The following is a 16,192-nucleotide window of genomic DNA, read 5'->3' on the forward strand; positions in this document are numbered from 1 at the left end:
CCTCCGCCTTTGTGCAAGGAGGAGCAGGAGGAGCACTGCCAGAGCCCTGCAAAATGACCTCCAGCAGGCCACAAATGTGCATGTGTCTGCTGAAACGGTCAGAAACAGACTCCATGAGGGTGGTATGAGGGCCCGACGTCCACAGGTGGGGGTTGTGCTTACAGCCCAACACCGTGTAGGACGTTTGGCATTTGCCAGAGAACACAAAGATTGGCAAATTCGCCACTGGTGCCCTGTGCTCTTCACAGATGAAAGCAGGTTCACACTGAGCACGTGTGACAGAGTCTGGAGACGCAGTGGAGAACATTCTGCTGCCTGCAACATCCTCCAGCATGACCGGTTTGGCGGTGGGTCAGTCATGGTGTGGGGTGGCATTTCTTTGGGGGGCCGCACAGCCCTCCATGTGCTCGCCAGAGGTAGCCTGACTGCCATTAGGTACCGAGATGAGATCCTCAGACCCCTTGTGAGACCACATGCTGGTACGGTTGGCCCTGGGTTCCTCCTAATGCAAGACAATGCTAGACCTCATGTGGCTGGAGTGTGTCAGCAGTTCCTGCAAGAGGAAGGCATTGATGATATGGACTGGCCTGCCTGTTCCCCAGACCTGAATCCAATTGAGCACATCTGGGACATCATGTCTCGCTCCATCCACCAACGCTGTCCAGGAGTAGGCGGATGCTTTAGTCCAGGTCTGGAAGGAGATCCCTCAGGAGACCACCCGCCACCTCATCAGGAGCATGCCCAGGCGTTGTAGGGAGGTCACACAGGCACGTGGAGGCCACACACACTACTGAGCCTCATTTTGACTTGTTTTAAGGACATTACATCAAAGTTGGATCAGCCTGTAGTGTAGTTTTCCACTTTAATTTTGAGTGTGACTCCAAATCCAGACCTCCATGGGTTGATAAATTTGATTTCCATTGATAATTTGTGTGATTTTGTTGTCAGCACATTCAACTATGTAAAGAAAAAAGTATTTAATAAGAATATTTCATTCATTCAGATCTAGGATGTGTTATTTTACTGTTCCCTTTATTTTTTTGAGCAGTGTATATATTTACAATACCTTTATGGGCCCAATAGTGTGTGTGTGTGTATATATTTATAATACCTTTATTGGCCCTATATATATATATATATGTGTTTGAAGCCTGAAATGTGGCAAAAGGTCGCAAAGTTCAAGGGGGCCGAAAACTTTCGCAAGGCACTGTGTATATATATATATATATACAAAGTATTAACTTAAGGGGGCTGAATCATTTTGCACACCCAATTTTTCAGTTTTTGATTTGTTAAAAAAGTTTAGTTTTATATCTTTATGTTTGCGACCTTTTGCCACATTTCAGGCTTCAAAACTTTCGCAAGGCACTGTGTGTATATATATATATATATACACACACACAGTGCCTTGCGAAAGTTTTCGGCCCCCTTGAACTTTGCGACCTTTTGCCACATTTCAGGCTTCAAACATAAAGATATAAAACTGTATTTTTTTGTGAAGAATCAACAACAAGTGGGACACAATCATGAAGTGGAACGACATTTATTGGATATTTCAAACTTTTTAACAAATCAAAAACTGAAAAATTGGGTGTGCAAAATGATTCAGCCCCCTTAAGTTAATACTTTGTAGCGCCACCTTTTGCTGTGATTACAGCTGTAAGTCGCTTGGGGTATGTCTATCAGTTTTGCACATCGAGAGACTGAAATTTTGTTCCCATTCCTCCTTGCAAAACAGCTCGAGCTCAGTGAGGTTGGATGGAGAGCATTTGTGAACAGCAGTTTTCAGTTCTTTCCACAGATTCTCGATTGGATTCAGGTCTGGACTTTGACTTCGCCATTCTAACACCTGGATATGTTTATTTTTGAACCATTCCATTGTAGATTTTGCTTTATGTTTTGGATCATTGTCTTGTTGGAAGACAAATCTCCGTCCCAGTCTCAGGTCTTTCTTCCAGAATGGTCCTGTATTTGGCTCCATCCATCTTCCCATCAATTTTAACCATCTTCCCTGTCCCCGCTGAAGAAAAGCATGCCCAAACCATGATGCTGCCACCACCATGTTTTACCATGGGGATAGGGTGTTCAGGGTGATGAGCTGTGTTGCTTTTACGCCAAACATAACGTTTTGCATTGTTGCCAAAAAGTTCAATTTTGGTTTCATCTGACCAGAGCACCTTCTTCCACATGTTTGGTGTGTCTCCCAGGTGGCTTGTGGCAAACTTTAAACAACACTTTTTATGGATATCATTAAGAAATGGCTTTCTTCTTGCCACTCTTCCATAAAGGCCAGATTTGTGCAATATACGACTGATTGTTGTCCTATGGACAGAGTCTCCCACCTCAGCTGTAGATCTCTGCAGTTCCAGAGTGATCATGGGCCTCTTGGCTGCATCTCTGATCAGTCTTCTCCTTGTATGAGCTGAAAGTTTAGAGGGACGGCCAGGTCTTGGTAGATTTGCAGTGGTCTAATACTCCTTCCATTTCAATATTATCGCTTGCACAGTGCTCCTTGAGATGTTTAAAGCTTGGGAAATCTTTTTGTATCCAAATCCGGCTTTAAACTTCTTCACAACAGTATCTCGGACCTGCCTGGTGTGTTCCTTGTTCTTCATGATGCTCTCTGCGCTTTTAACGGACCTCTGAGACTATCACAGTGCAGGTGCATTGATACGGAGACTTGATTACACACAGGTGGATTGTATTTATCATCATTAGTCATTTAGGTCAACATTGGATCATTCAGAGATCCTCACTGAACTTCTGGAGAGAGTTTGCTGCACTGAAAGTAAAGGGGCTGAATAATTTTGCACGCCCAATTCTTCAGTTTTTGATTTGTTAAAAAAGTTAGAAATATCCAATAAATGTCGTTCCACTTCATGATTGTGTCCCACTTGTTGTTGATTCTTCACAAAAAAATACAGTTTTATATCTTTATGTTTGAAGCCTGAAATGTGGCAAAAGGTCGCAAAGTTGAAGGGGGCCGAATACTTTTTAAATCCTGCCCCCCCCCCCCCCTCCAGGATTTTATATATTAAATCCTGCCCCCCCATTCCAAATTCTCATGTGTCAGACGGTCGTCAATCAGTGCCAGTTTTCCTCAATAACAATTAAGAGTGTTATTTGTGCTGAAGAAAACATGGTCCCTTTTAAGAAACCAAATAATAAATAGAAATCAACTGTTTCCCTTCCTGCCCAGAGAGGATGGCATCTCTATCACACCGTGAGCTGACTGGAGACGGCAGACAGAAACAGTGATTTTGTGTTGCCCTACATTGTGCGTTCTGTGTCTCTGCTTAATGTATTGCTTTTGGACAGAGACTTAACAAGCATCAATAAGCAGAGAGGCAACAATGGAGTTGTGGGCTATGTGAATGAATCTTAATCGAGCAGGATCATTACACAGTGAGGGTTAAGAGGTCGTCGGGATCTGGAATTCCTCTCCGCCTCTGTGTCGCCCTGCCAACCCCACATTGTGACCTGGCCATGGAGCATCACGATCATGTGCAGAGAGTAGAGACGTGACCGAAACAGAACACGCATTGTGACGCGTGTCCCTCTCAGCTCAACCCAGTGTAGGGAGGTCTGAATTTCAGAACTTTTCTGCCTGCTATTTCTGATGGGGGATTGGCTATTGTAGGAATTCAGAATTATTTTGTCATGTGTGTATGACATGCTCTGTCCCTATCCAAACACCAGCAGCATACCACGCTGCATCCCACGGCTAGCTTGCTTCTGAAGCTAAGCAGGGTTGGTCCTTGTTGGTCCCTGGATGGGAGACCAGATGCTGCTGGAAGTGGTGTTGGAGGGCCAGTAGGAGGCACCTTTTCCTCTGGTCTAAAAATATTTCAAAATGCCCCAGGGCAGTAATTGGGGACATTGCCCTGTGTAGACTGTTGTCTTTCCAATGTTGCGTTAAACGGGTTTCCTGACTCTGTGGTCACTAAAGATCCCATGCCACTTATCGTAAGAGTAGGGGTGGTAACCCTGGTGTCTTGGCTAAATTCCCAATCTGGCCCTCATACCATCATGGTCAAATAATCATCCCCAGCTTCCAATTGACTCACTCATCCCCCTTCCTCTCCCTTGTAACTATTCCCCAGGTCATTGCTGTAAATGAGAACGTGTTCTCTGTCAACTTCCCTGGTAAAATACATATAGATGTGTATATATATTATAACAGGCTTTCTTGCTCTCAATGACTTATGACTTCTCTTTCCTAAACCTAGCTGGGGGAGATGTGCTGAGCATACTCTGATCAGTCTGGCCCTTTCTACCTGTTAGACAGGGGGGGAGGACCAGACTATCTACAGTCTGCTGCCATGAGTCTGCTGCCTGAGTCTGGCTTTGCTCCTCTGCTCACGTAACACAAGGTTATACTATGAGAGAGAGACCATACTACAGTGTTTCTTATCAAGTCGCTGGGTAGCTAGAGTTCACTAAAGACGCGGGTCTTTTATGTGTAGTACACATGATATTGTCATATCGAACTTGATCCTCAACTGATTTTATCAGCTATACCCTGTCTGTCGGCTACCTGAGCAGTTCTGCATGGAAGAGACGGACAACATTCCTCCACAGAGACGTGAGACTGGTCAACAACTAACAGGAAGAGTTTGGTTGGAGTCGTTGCAGCTTAAAGGAGTCACAACCAGTTATTGATTGTAAAGGGGGAATTACTTTTCACACAGGGGAATTTGGTGTTGCATAACTTTGTTAATTAAAGAAATTAAGTATTGGTTTCCTTTCTCTAATATTAGGTTTTACCGTGTTCCTATAGGCTTTATGTTACCGCGTTCCTATAGGCTTTATGTTACCGTGTTCCTATAGGCGTTATGTTACCGTGTTCCTATAGGCGTTATGTTACCGTGTTCCTATAGGCGTTATGTTACCGTGTTCCTATAGGCGTTATGTTACCGTGTTCCTATAGGCTTTATGTTACCGCGTTCCTATAGGCGTTATGTTACCGTGTTCCTATAGGCGTTATGTTACCGTGTTCCTATAGGCTTTATGTTACCGTGTTCCTATAGGCTTTATGTTACCGTGTTCCTATAGGCTTTATGTTCCTATAGGCTTTATGTTACCGTGTTCCTATAGGCGTTATGTTACCGTGTTCCTATAGGCGTTATGTTACCGTGTTCCTATAGGCTTTATGTTACCGTGTTCCTATAGGCTTTATGTTACCGTGTTCCTATAGGCTTTATGTTACCGTGTTCCTATAGGCTTTATGTTACCGTGTTCCTATAGGCGTTATGTTACCGTGTTCCTATAGGCTTTATGTTACCGTGTTCCTATAGGCTTTATGTTACCGTGTTCCTATAGGCTTTATGTTACCGTGTTCCTATAGGCTTTATGTTACCGTGTTCCTATAGGCTTTATGTTACCGTGTTCCTATAGGCTTTATGTTACCGTGTTCCTATAGGCTTTATGTTACCGTGTTCCTATAGGCTTTATGTTACCGTGTTCCTATAGGCTTTATGTTACCGTGTTCCTATAGGCGTTATGTTACCGTGTTCCTATAGGCGTTATGTTACCGTGTTCCTATAGGCGTTATGTTACCGTGTTCCTATAGGCGTTATGTTACCGTGTTCCTATAGGCTTTATGTTACCGTGTTCCTATAGGCTTTATGTTCCTATAGGCTTTATGTTACCGTGTTCCTATAGGCTTTATGTTACCGTGTTCCTATAGGCTTTATGTTCCTATAGGCTTTATGTTACCGTGTTCCTATAGGCTTTATGTTACCGTGTTCCTATAGGCTTTATGTTCCTATAGGCTTTATGTTACCGTGTTCCTATAGGCTTTATGTTCCTATAGGCGTTATGTTACCGTGTTCCTGTAGACTTTATGTTACCGTGTTCCTATAGGCTTTATGTTACCGTGTTCCTATAGGCTTTATGTTACCGTGTTCCTATAGGCTTTATGTTACCGTGTTCCTATAGGCGTTATGTTACCGTGTTCCTTTAGGCGTTATGTTACCGTGTTCCTTTAGGCGTTATGTTACCGTGTTCCTATAGGCTTTATGTTACCGTGTTCCTATAGGCTTTATGTTCCTATAGGCTTTATGTTACCGTGTTCCTATAGGCGTTATGTTACCGTGTTCCTATAGACTTTATGTTACTGTGTTCCTATAGGCGTTATGTTACCGTGTTCCTATAGGCTTTATGTTACCGTGTTCCTATAGGCGTTATGTTACCGTGTTCCTATCAAGTCTGTTCTGAATAACGTCTATCTATAAACAAAATACTGCTGTCTACTGAGTCTGAAAGCTGCTCAGGGAGATACCGTCTATCTATAAACAAAATACTGCTGTCTACTGAGTCTGAAAGCTGCTCAGGGAGATACCGTCTATCTATAAACAAAATACTGCTGTCTACTGAGTCTGAAAGCTGCTCAGGGAGATACCGTCTATCTATAAACAAAATACTGCCGTCTGAGTTGGAATATCGAAAAGGGTATTTTTTTTCTATTTCCTAAAACTCTTACATTATGATGGAAACAGGCACAACAGATTCTCATGCAAACCCCAAATCTAACATTTGTATAAATATTGACATTTTTTCCCTCTAGCTTTGATGACTAAGTATACTGGAGTTGAGACAGTCACCTGGTAACCATCTGGAAGCTGGATTACAGCTAATGATATCCTATAGGAAAACAACAGTAGCTAAACATGCAACTCTGCCCCTCGTTCTCCCCCCCCCTCTTCCTCTCCTACTCCCTCCCTCCCACTTTCCTTTGAGTCCCTGGCTTAGAGCGTTCTCTGGAGTTACCCACTTAAATCCTGAATGAAGCAGACTTATTGGGAATGGACATTTGGCACTAATCAGTGTTTATTTCCCATCGAAGCAAACTACACTGGTATCTCCTCTGCTTGCCCACCATTATGTCTTGGTGTATGTGCCATGTTGTGTTGGCCTCTTCAACTGACCTGGAATCAGGGACATTGATTGGATGGCCATGTTGTGTTGGCCTCTTCAACTGACCTGGAATCAGGGACATTGATTGGATGGCCATGTTGTGTTGGCCTCTTCAACTGACCTGGAATCAGGGACATTGATTGGATGGCCATGTTGTGTTGGCTGTCTGGTAGTCTCTTCATACAGCCGCTGTGTAGACCCATGAGTTTGGGTGAGGAAGACGAGTGTCCCTTTATCTCGCCCACCCCAGCATGGTGAAGCCCTCTTCCCCTTTCCGCTCTGTCCCCAGGGCAGAGCTCTCTTCCCCTCTCCTCTCTCCTCCTCTCAGTCCCCAGGGCAGAGCTCTCTTCCCCTCTCCTCTCTCCTCTCAGTCCTCAGGGCAGAGCTCTCTTCCCCTCTCCTCTCTCCTCCTCTGTCCCCAGGGCAGAGCTCTCTTCCCCTCTCCTCTCTCCTCCTCTGTCACCAGGGCAGAGCTCTCTTCCTCTCTCCTCCTCTGTCCCCAGGGCAGAGCTCTCTTCCCCTCTCCTCTCTCCTCCTCTGTCCCCAGGGCAGAGCTCTCTTCCCCTCTCCTCTCTCCTCCTCTCTGTCCCCAGGGCAGAGCTCTCTTCCCCTCTCCTCTCTCCTCCTCTCAGTCCCCAGGGCAGAGCTCTCTTCCTCTCTCCTCTCAGTCCCCAGGGCAGAGCTCTCTTCCCCTCTCCTCCTCTGTCCTCAGGGCAGAGCTCTCTTTCCCTCTCCTCTCTCCTCCTCTCAGTCCCCAGGGCAGAGCTCTCTTCCCCTCTCCTCTCTCCTCCTCTCAGTCCCCAGGGCAGAGCTATCTTCCTCTCTCCTCCTCTCAGTCCCCAGGGCAGAGCTCTCTTCCCCTCTCCTCTCTCCTCCTCTCAGTCCCCAGGGCAGAGCTCTCTTCCTCTCTCCTCCTCTCAGTCCCCAGGGCAGAGCTCTCTTCCCCTCTCCTCTCTCCTCCTCTCAGTCCCCAGGGCAGAGCTCTCTTCCCCTCTCCTCTCTCCACCTCTCAGTCCCCAGGGCAGAGCTCTCTTCCCCTCTCCTCTCTCCTCCTCTCAGTCCTCAGGGCAGAGCTCTCTTCCCCTCTCCTCTCTCCTCCTCTGTCCCCAGGGCAGAGCTCTCTTCCCCTCTCCTCTCTCCTCCTCTGTCACCAGGGCAGAGCTCTCTTCCTCTCTCCTCCTCTGTCCCCAGGGCAGAGCTCTCTTCCCCTCTCCTCTCTCCTCCTCTGTCCCCAGGGCAGAGCTCTCTTCCCCTCTCCTCTCTCCTCCTCTCTGTCCCCAGGGCAGAGCTCTCTTCCCCTCTCCTCTCTCCTCCTCTCAGTCCCCAGGGCAGAGCTCTCTTCCTCTCTCCTCTCAGTCCCCAGGGCAGAGCTCTCTTCCCCTCTCCTCCTCTGTCCTCAGGGCAGAGCTCTCTTTCCCTCTCCTCTCTCCTCCTCTCAGTCCCCAGGGCAGAGCTCTCTTCCCCTCTCCTCTCTCCTCCTCTCAGTCCCCAGGGCAGAGCTATCTTCCTCTCTCCTCCTCTCAGTCCCCAGGGCAGAGCTCTCTTCCCCTCTCCTCTCTCCTCCTCTCAGTCCCCAGGGCAGAGCTCTCTTCCTCTCTCCTCCTCTCAGTCCCCAGGGCAGAGCTCTCTTCCCCTCTCCTCTCTCCTCCTCTCAGTCCCCAGGGCAGAGCTCTCTTCCCCTCTCCTCTCTCCACCTCTCAGTCCCCAGGGCAGAGCTCTCTTCCCCTCTCCTCTCTCCTCCTCTCAGTCCCCAGGGCAGAGCTCTCTTCCCCTCTCCTCTCTCCACCTCTGTCCCCAGGGCAGAGCTCTCTTCCCCTCTCCTCTCTCCTCCTCTGTCCCCAGGGCAGAGCTCTCTTCCCCTCTCCTCTCTCCACCTCAGTCCCCAGGGCAGAGCTCTCTTCCCCTCTCCTCTCTCCTCCTCAGTCCCCAGGGCAGAGCTCTCTTCCCCTCTCCTCTCTCCACCCCTCAGTCCCCACGGCAGAGCTCTCTTCCGCTCTCCTCTCTCCTCCTCTGTCCTCAGGGCAGAGCTCTCTTCCTCTCTCCTCCTCTCAGTCCCCAGGGCAGAGCTCTCTTCCTCTCTCCTCCTCTGTCCTCAGGGCAGAGCTCTCTTCCCCTCTCCTCTCTCCATCTCTCAGTCACCAGGGCAGAGCTCTCTTCCTCTCTCCTCCTCTCAGTCTCAGTCACCAGGGCAGAGCTCTCTTCCTCTCTCCTCCTCTCAGTCCCCAGGGCAGAGCTCTCTTCCCTTCTCCTCCCTCCACACACATGTATCCAATCAGACTCCACCAATCAGAGCCCATCACCCCCACCCCCCCAGCAGCAGTAACTTAGTAAGATAGAAAGAAACTTCTGTTTGAAATAAATACTAGCAACATGAAAGTGGAACTGACAGCGTTTTAGCAACATGAAATCTTATTCAAGTCTGTTCATATACTCCCCAGGAAGAATGACGCCTTTTTAAAATTATGTGTGTGTGTGTGTGTGTGTGTGTGTGTGTGTGTGTGTGTGTGTGTGTGTGTGTGTACACAGTGGGGCAAAAAAGTATTTAGTCAACCACCAATTGTGCAAGTTCTCCCACTTAAAAATATGAGAGAGGCCTGTAATTTTCATCATAGGTACACTTCAACTATGACAGACAAAATGAGAAGAACAAAATCCAGAAAATCACATTGTAGGATTTTTAATGAATTTATTTGCAAATGATGGTGGAAAATAAGTATTTGGTCAATAACAAAAGTTTATCTCAATACTTTGTTATATACCCTTTGTTGGCAATGACAGAGGTCATAGGGGTTGGCCACCCGTCCAATGATATCCTCCCAGCAGCTAGCTAACGTTAGGCTCAATGTGTTTTTAGGTTGCGACATAAATAGATAAGTAGTCTATTAGTCATGTTATGACTGACTTGTGATCATTGCCCTTGCTAGTTTGATTGTATTGACATTCCCAGCCTTAGTTACAGTTTGTTAAAAATATTGAGTAATTTAAAGTGAAACAGTGCATCCCGAAAGGGTGGAGGCAGTAAACAATGTACCAGTAGCTGTAGCTGTGATCTACAACCTGATAGCAATATGTTTTGGACTACCAAGACATGTATTGGTGAATTATATGAATCATGCATTGAACTGCATCCATCTATTCTGCCAACAGTGCCTTAGTGTACGTCATGGAACGCTAAGTCAAATAGAAACTATTTTTAAAACCTCTTATAAAGTTGGTTTTGTAACATAAATTGGGAATTTGAATTTGATATTGACTACTAATTAAAACGCTGAAAGTTCCACTTTTATAGTTCAAACCACCCAGACAGACTGTGTTATTAAATGTGTAACTACAAGTAGTGTGATGGTGTTTCAGTTCAGGTGAACGGCTCAGTGCTCTGTGTGTGTCTCTGTTACGCCAAGTATAATCCCTGTATAATCCCGAATAACACACTCTCTCTCTCTCGCTCTGTCTCTTTCTGTCTTGCTCTGTCCAACTCTCTCTCTCTCTCGCTCTGTCTCTTTCTGTCTTGCTCTGTCCAACTCTCTCTCTCTCTCTCTCTCTCTCTCTCTCTCTTGCTCTCTCTCTCGCTCTGTCTCTTTCTGTCTTGCTCTGTCCAACTCTCTCTCTCCCTCGCTCTGTCTCTTTCTGTCTTGCTCTGTCCAACTCTCTCTCGCTCTGTCTCTTTCTGTCTTGCTCTGTCCAACTCTCTCTCTCTCTCTCTCTCTCTCTCGCTCTGTCTCTTTCTGTCTTGCTCTGTCCAACTCTCTCTCTCCCTCGCTCTCTCTTTCTGTCTTGCTCTGTCCAACTCTCTCTCTCCCTCGCTCTCTCTTTCTGTCTTGCTCTGTCCAACTCTCTCTCTCTCTCTCTCGCTCTGTTTCTTTCTGTCTTGCTCTGTCCAACTCTCTCTCTCTCTCTCGCTCTGTTTCTTTCTGTCTTGCTCTGTCCAACTCTCTCTCTCTCTCTCTCTCTCTCGCTCTGTCTCTTTCTGTCTTGCTCTGTCCAACTCTCTCTCTCTCTCGCTCTGTCTCTTTCTGTCTTGCTCTGTCCAACTCTCTCTCTCTCTCGCTCTCTCTCTCGCTCTGTCTCTTTCTGTCTTGCTCTGTCCAACTCTCTCTCTCTCTCTCTCTCGCTCTGTCTCTTTCTGTCTTGCTCTGTCCAACTCTCTCTCTCTCTCGCTCTGTCTCTTTCTGTCTTGCTCTGTCCAACTCTCTCTCTCTCTCGCTCTGTCTCTTTCTGTCTTGCTCTGTCCAACTCTCTCTCTCTCTCTCTCTCGCTCTGTCTCTTTCTGTCTTGCTCTGTCCAACTCTCTCTCTCCCTCGCTCTCTTTCTGTCTTGCTCTGTCCATCTCTCTCTCGCTCTGTCTCTTTCTGTCTTGCTCTGTCCAACTCCTCTCTCTCTCTCTCTCTCTCTCTCGCTCTGTCTCTTTCTGTCTTGCTCTGTCCAACTCTCTCTCTCTCGCTCTGTCTCTTTCTGTCTTGCTCTGTCCAACTCTCTCTCTCCCTCGCTCTGTCTCTTTCTGTCTTGCTCTGTCCAACTCTCTCTCGCTCTGTCTCTTTCTGTCTTGCTCTGTCCAACTCTCTCTCTCTCTCTCTCTCTCTCTCTCGCTCTGTCTCTTTCTGTCTTGCTCTGTCCAACTCTCTTTCTCCCTCGCTCTCTCTTTCTGTCTTGCTCTGTCCAACTCTCTCTCTCTCTCGCTCTGTCTCTTTCTGTCTTGCTCTGTCCAACTCTCTCTCTCCCTCGCTCTGTCTCTTTCTGTCTTGCTCTCTCCCTCGCTCTGTCTCTTTCTGTCTTGCTCTGTCCAACTCTCTCTCTCTGCTGGCCCAGGAGACTCGGAGGGAAGGAACCCAAGTCTGTTCAATTCAGATCCAGGTCATTCAGAAAGAAATGGAACTTTCCAGACCTCTGAGCCCAGACTCTCTGGAAAGTTTCAATTCTTTCTGAATGACCTGAACTGAACAGACCTGGGTTCAAATACGAATTGAAGTAATTTCAAACCCTTTAGCTGTGAATTGAGCAATGAAACTAATCATCTGAAAAGTGCAAACCCTCATCTGTCACTCTAAAGCAAACAGTAATCGAATTTGTGTAGATGAAGGGGTTGAGACATGGATTGTGTATCTGTACCATTCAGAGGGTAAATGAGCAAGACCAAATATTTATGTTCCTTTCCACAGGGTATGGTAGTAGGTGCCAGGCGCAACGGTTTGGGTCAAGAAATGCAATGCTGCTGGGTTTTTCACACTCAAAACAGTTTCCCATGTCTATTAAGCAAGCTCCCACCACCCAAAGGACGTCCAGTCAACTTGGAGTCACCATGGGGACAGGATCCCTGTGGAACGCTTTTGACCCGACCATCCATGTCCCAATGAGTTGAGGCTGTTCTGAGGGCCAACGGGATGAAACTCAATATTACATGTTTTGTATTGAATTGTGTTACTGGTGACAAGTATCAGCATCACACGTGTGTGACTGTAAAGCCTACGAGTATTTGGTGTGTTTATATGGCTCTTCTCCCTCGCTCTCTCTCTCTCTCTCTCACATTGGTGACTGGAGCTGTCAGTCAAAGTGATGCAGGGGGAATCTGAAAGAACACTGTGATGGAAAACATCTGACGTGGTTCTGCCCGACCCTGGCTGGCTCCTCTGGCGCTGCGGCACAACTGATTTCTGATGACTGAAGTGCGATTAAAGTGTGGGGCTGAGGGCATCTGCCTGCCCCAGCAGAGTGGGGGATTAAAGTGTCTGTAGTAGAGGTCGACCGATTTAGGATTTTTCAACACCGATACCGATTATTGGAGAAACAAAAAAGCCGATACCGATTTAAAAATAAAAAAGTAATTTATTTGTAATAATGACAATTACAACAATACTGAATGAACACTTATTTTAACTTGATATAATACATCAATAAAATAAATGTAGCCTCAAGTAAATAATGGAACATGTTCAATTTGGTTTAAATAATGCAAAAACAAAGTGTTGGAGAAGAAAGTAAAAGTGCAATATGTGCTATTTAAGAAAGCTAACGTTTCAGTTCCTTGCTCAGAACATGAGAACATATGAAAGCTGGTGGTTCCTTTTAACATGAGTCTTCAATATTCCCAGGTAAGAAGTTTTAGGTTGTAGTTATTATAGGACTATTTCTCTCTATACCATTTGTATTTCATATACCTTTGACTGTTGGATGTTCTTATAGGCACTTTAGTATTGCCAGTGTAACAGTATAGCTTCCGTCCCTCTCCTCGCTCCTCCCTGGGCTCGAACCAGGAACACAACGCCAATTGACAACAGCCACCATCGAAGCAGCGTTACACATGCAGAGCAAGGGGAACAACTACTAGAAGGCTGAGGGAGTGACGTTTGAAACGCTATTAGCGCGCGCTAACCAGCCAGCCATTTCACTTCGGTTACACCAGCCTCATCTCGGGAGTTGATACGCTTGAAGTCATAAACAGCGCAATGCTTGACGCACTATGTAGAGCTGCTGGCAAAACGCACGAAAGTGCTGTTTGAATGAATGTTTACGCGCCTGGTTCTGCCTACCACCGCTCAGTCAGATTATATGCAACGCAGGACACGCTAGATAATATCTAGTAATATCATCAACCATGTGTAGTTAACTAGTGATTATGATTGTTTTTTATAATATAAGTTTAATGCTAGCTAGCAACTTACCTTGGCTTACTTGTGGAGTGCAACGAGAGCAAGGCAGGTCGTTATTGCGTTGGACTAGTTAACTGTAAGATTGGATCCCCCGAGCTGACAAGGTGAAAATCTGTCGTTCTGCCCCTGAACAAGGCAGTTAACCCACCGTTCCTAGGCCGTCATTGAAAATAAGAATGTGTTCTAAATTAACTGACTTGCCTCATTAATCGGTCGACCTCTAGTCTGTAGGGAGGGCGTCTGTAGGGAGGGCGTCTGTAGGGAGGGCGTCTGTAGGGAGGGCGTCTGTAGGGAGGGCGTCTGTAGGGAGGGCGTCTGTAGGGAGGGCGTCTGCCTGCCCCAGAGTTGGGGTTTCCAGTTCTTCCTGTGCAGACGCTGCTGATGGGAAGATAACAGACACGCTGCAGAGAGAGCCTGTGGTCACGCTGCAGAGAGAGCCTGTGGTCACGCTGCAGAGAGAGCCTGTGGTCACACTGCAGAGAGAGCCTGTGGTCACACTGCAGAGAGAGCCTGTGGTCACACTGCAGAGAGAGCCTGTGGTCACACTGCAGAGAGAGCCTGTGGTCACACTGCAGAGAGAGCCTGTGGTCACACTGCAGAGAGAGCCTGTGGTCACACTGCAGAGAGAGCCTGTGGTCACACTGCAGAGAGAGCCTGTGGTCACACTGCAGAGAGAGCCTGTGGTCACACTGCAGAGAGAGCCTGTGGTCACACTGCAGAGAGAGCCTGTGGTCACACTGCAGAGAGAGCCTGTGGTCACACTGCAGAGAGAGCCTGTGGTCACACTGCAGAGAGAGCCTGTGGTCACACTGCAGAGAGAGCCTGTGGTCACACTGCAGAGAGAGCCTGTGGTCACACTGCAGAGAGAGCCTGTGGTCACACACGGTCACACTGCAGAGAGAGCCTGTGGTCACACTGCAGAGAGAGCCTGTGGTCACACTGCAGAGAGAGCCCGTGGTCACACTGCAGAGAGAGCCCGTGGTCACACTGCAGAGAGAGCCTGTGGTCACACTGCAGAGAGAGCCTGTGGTCACACTGCAGAGAGAGCCTGTGGTCACACTGCAGAGAGAGCCTGTGGTCACACACGGTCACACTGCAGAGAGAGCCTGTGGTCACACTGTAAAGAGAGCCTGTGGTCACACTGCAGAGAGAGCCTGTGGTCACACTGCAGAGAGAGCCTGTAGTCACATACAGTAACACTGCAGAGAGAGCCTGTGGTCACACTGCAGAGAGAGCCTGTGGTCACACTGTAGAGAGAGCCTGTAGTCACATACAGTAACACTGCAGAGAGAGCCTGTGGTCACACTGCAGAGAGAGCCTGTGGTCACACACAGTCTCGTAGAGTAGACCAGAAGGCTAAACTGAAAAACCTAACCTCTATCAAATAAAAATACTTCTGTGCAAGGGTGTTTATTTACAGAGTGAATCCCAGGGTGTTTATTTACAGAGTGAATCCCCGGGTGTTTATTTTACAGAGTGAATCCCAGAGTGTTTATTTACAGAGTGAATCCCCAGGTATTTATTTACAGAGTGAATCCTAGGGTGTTTATTTACAGAGTGAATCCCAGGGTGTTTATTTACAGAGTGAATCCCAGGGTGTTTTATTTACAGAGTGAATCCCGGGGTGTTTATTTACAGAGTGAATCCCAGGGTGTTTATTTACAGAGTGAATCCCGGGGTGTTTATTTACAGAGTGAATCCCAGGGTGTTTATGTACAGAGTGAATCCCAGGGTGTTTATGTACAGAGTGAATCCCAGGGTGTTTATTTACAGAGTGAATCCAGAAGAAAAACAACCGTACTGCCATCCAAAGTAACCATTATGGGGCCAGCTAAAAAACAACGCTGCCCCATCACCAGTTCCATACAATATGGTTCCCCCCTTGAACTGAGAGAGGCAGAACATACCCAGCACTAATTCATTAAGCAATTCCCTTTGTCAAAGCCTACATTTTCCACTCAGCTAAACATACTGAATTATATACATTACAACACGTTTCTCATGATACAATATACCAATATAACACATTGACACAATCCCACCCCTACTGACATGGAGTAAGAACAGAGTGTGCAATGTCTGTACTAAGAGAAGTTAACTGTCGACCCCCATTGTTAACGGAGCTGATAACGGAGCACGAATGTGTGTGTGTCAGTGTGCCAAACGCTGCCCGCGGCCAGTGATGGACTTCTCCGTCACACACACACACACACAGTCACACTGCAGGTGTTTAAACTCACATTCGACACTCATTCACACCCGCAATGCCAACTCGCCTTGCCTGACGACTCGCCTTGCCTGACGTATCGCCTTGCCTGACGACTCGCCTTGCCTGACGACTCACCTTGAATTGAATTCCGGTGCTCCATCGATCGCTACATACATTTAGTCTGAAACGGCCATCCTACAGTATAAGTATTTTGTGTGACTTTAAAATGAGGACATTGTGAAATGTTTTATCAGCGATTGGATCATCTCTATCAAATCTAACCAATTAGAGTTTAATTTCATATAGGCCAGCTCTGGCCCAACCCATTGGTTTCTGGGACAAATCAGAGTGGTTAGAATGTGTGCGCATTCTAGAAATGGTCGGGGAGAAAAGCAAATCCAGACTCACTGTGGAGAAGAAC

General features: G+C 47.0%; 1 protein-coding gene across 1 annotated transcript in view; it reads left to right on the plus strand.

The window, feature by feature from the left end:
- Positions 1 to 16,192, plus strand: part of ctif (CBP80/20-dependent translation initiation factor) — a 190,777-nt gene that overhangs the window by 77,560 nt on the left and 97,025 nt on the right. The window lies entirely within an intron of this gene.

This window comes from Oncorhynchus kisutch, linkage group LG6 (assembly GCF_002021735.2).
Source record: "Oncorhynchus kisutch isolate 150728-3 linkage group LG6, Okis_V2, whole genome shotgun sequence".
Lineage (NCBI taxonomy): Eukaryota > Metazoa > Chordata > Actinopteri > Salmoniformes > Salmonidae > Oncorhynchus > Oncorhynchus kisutch.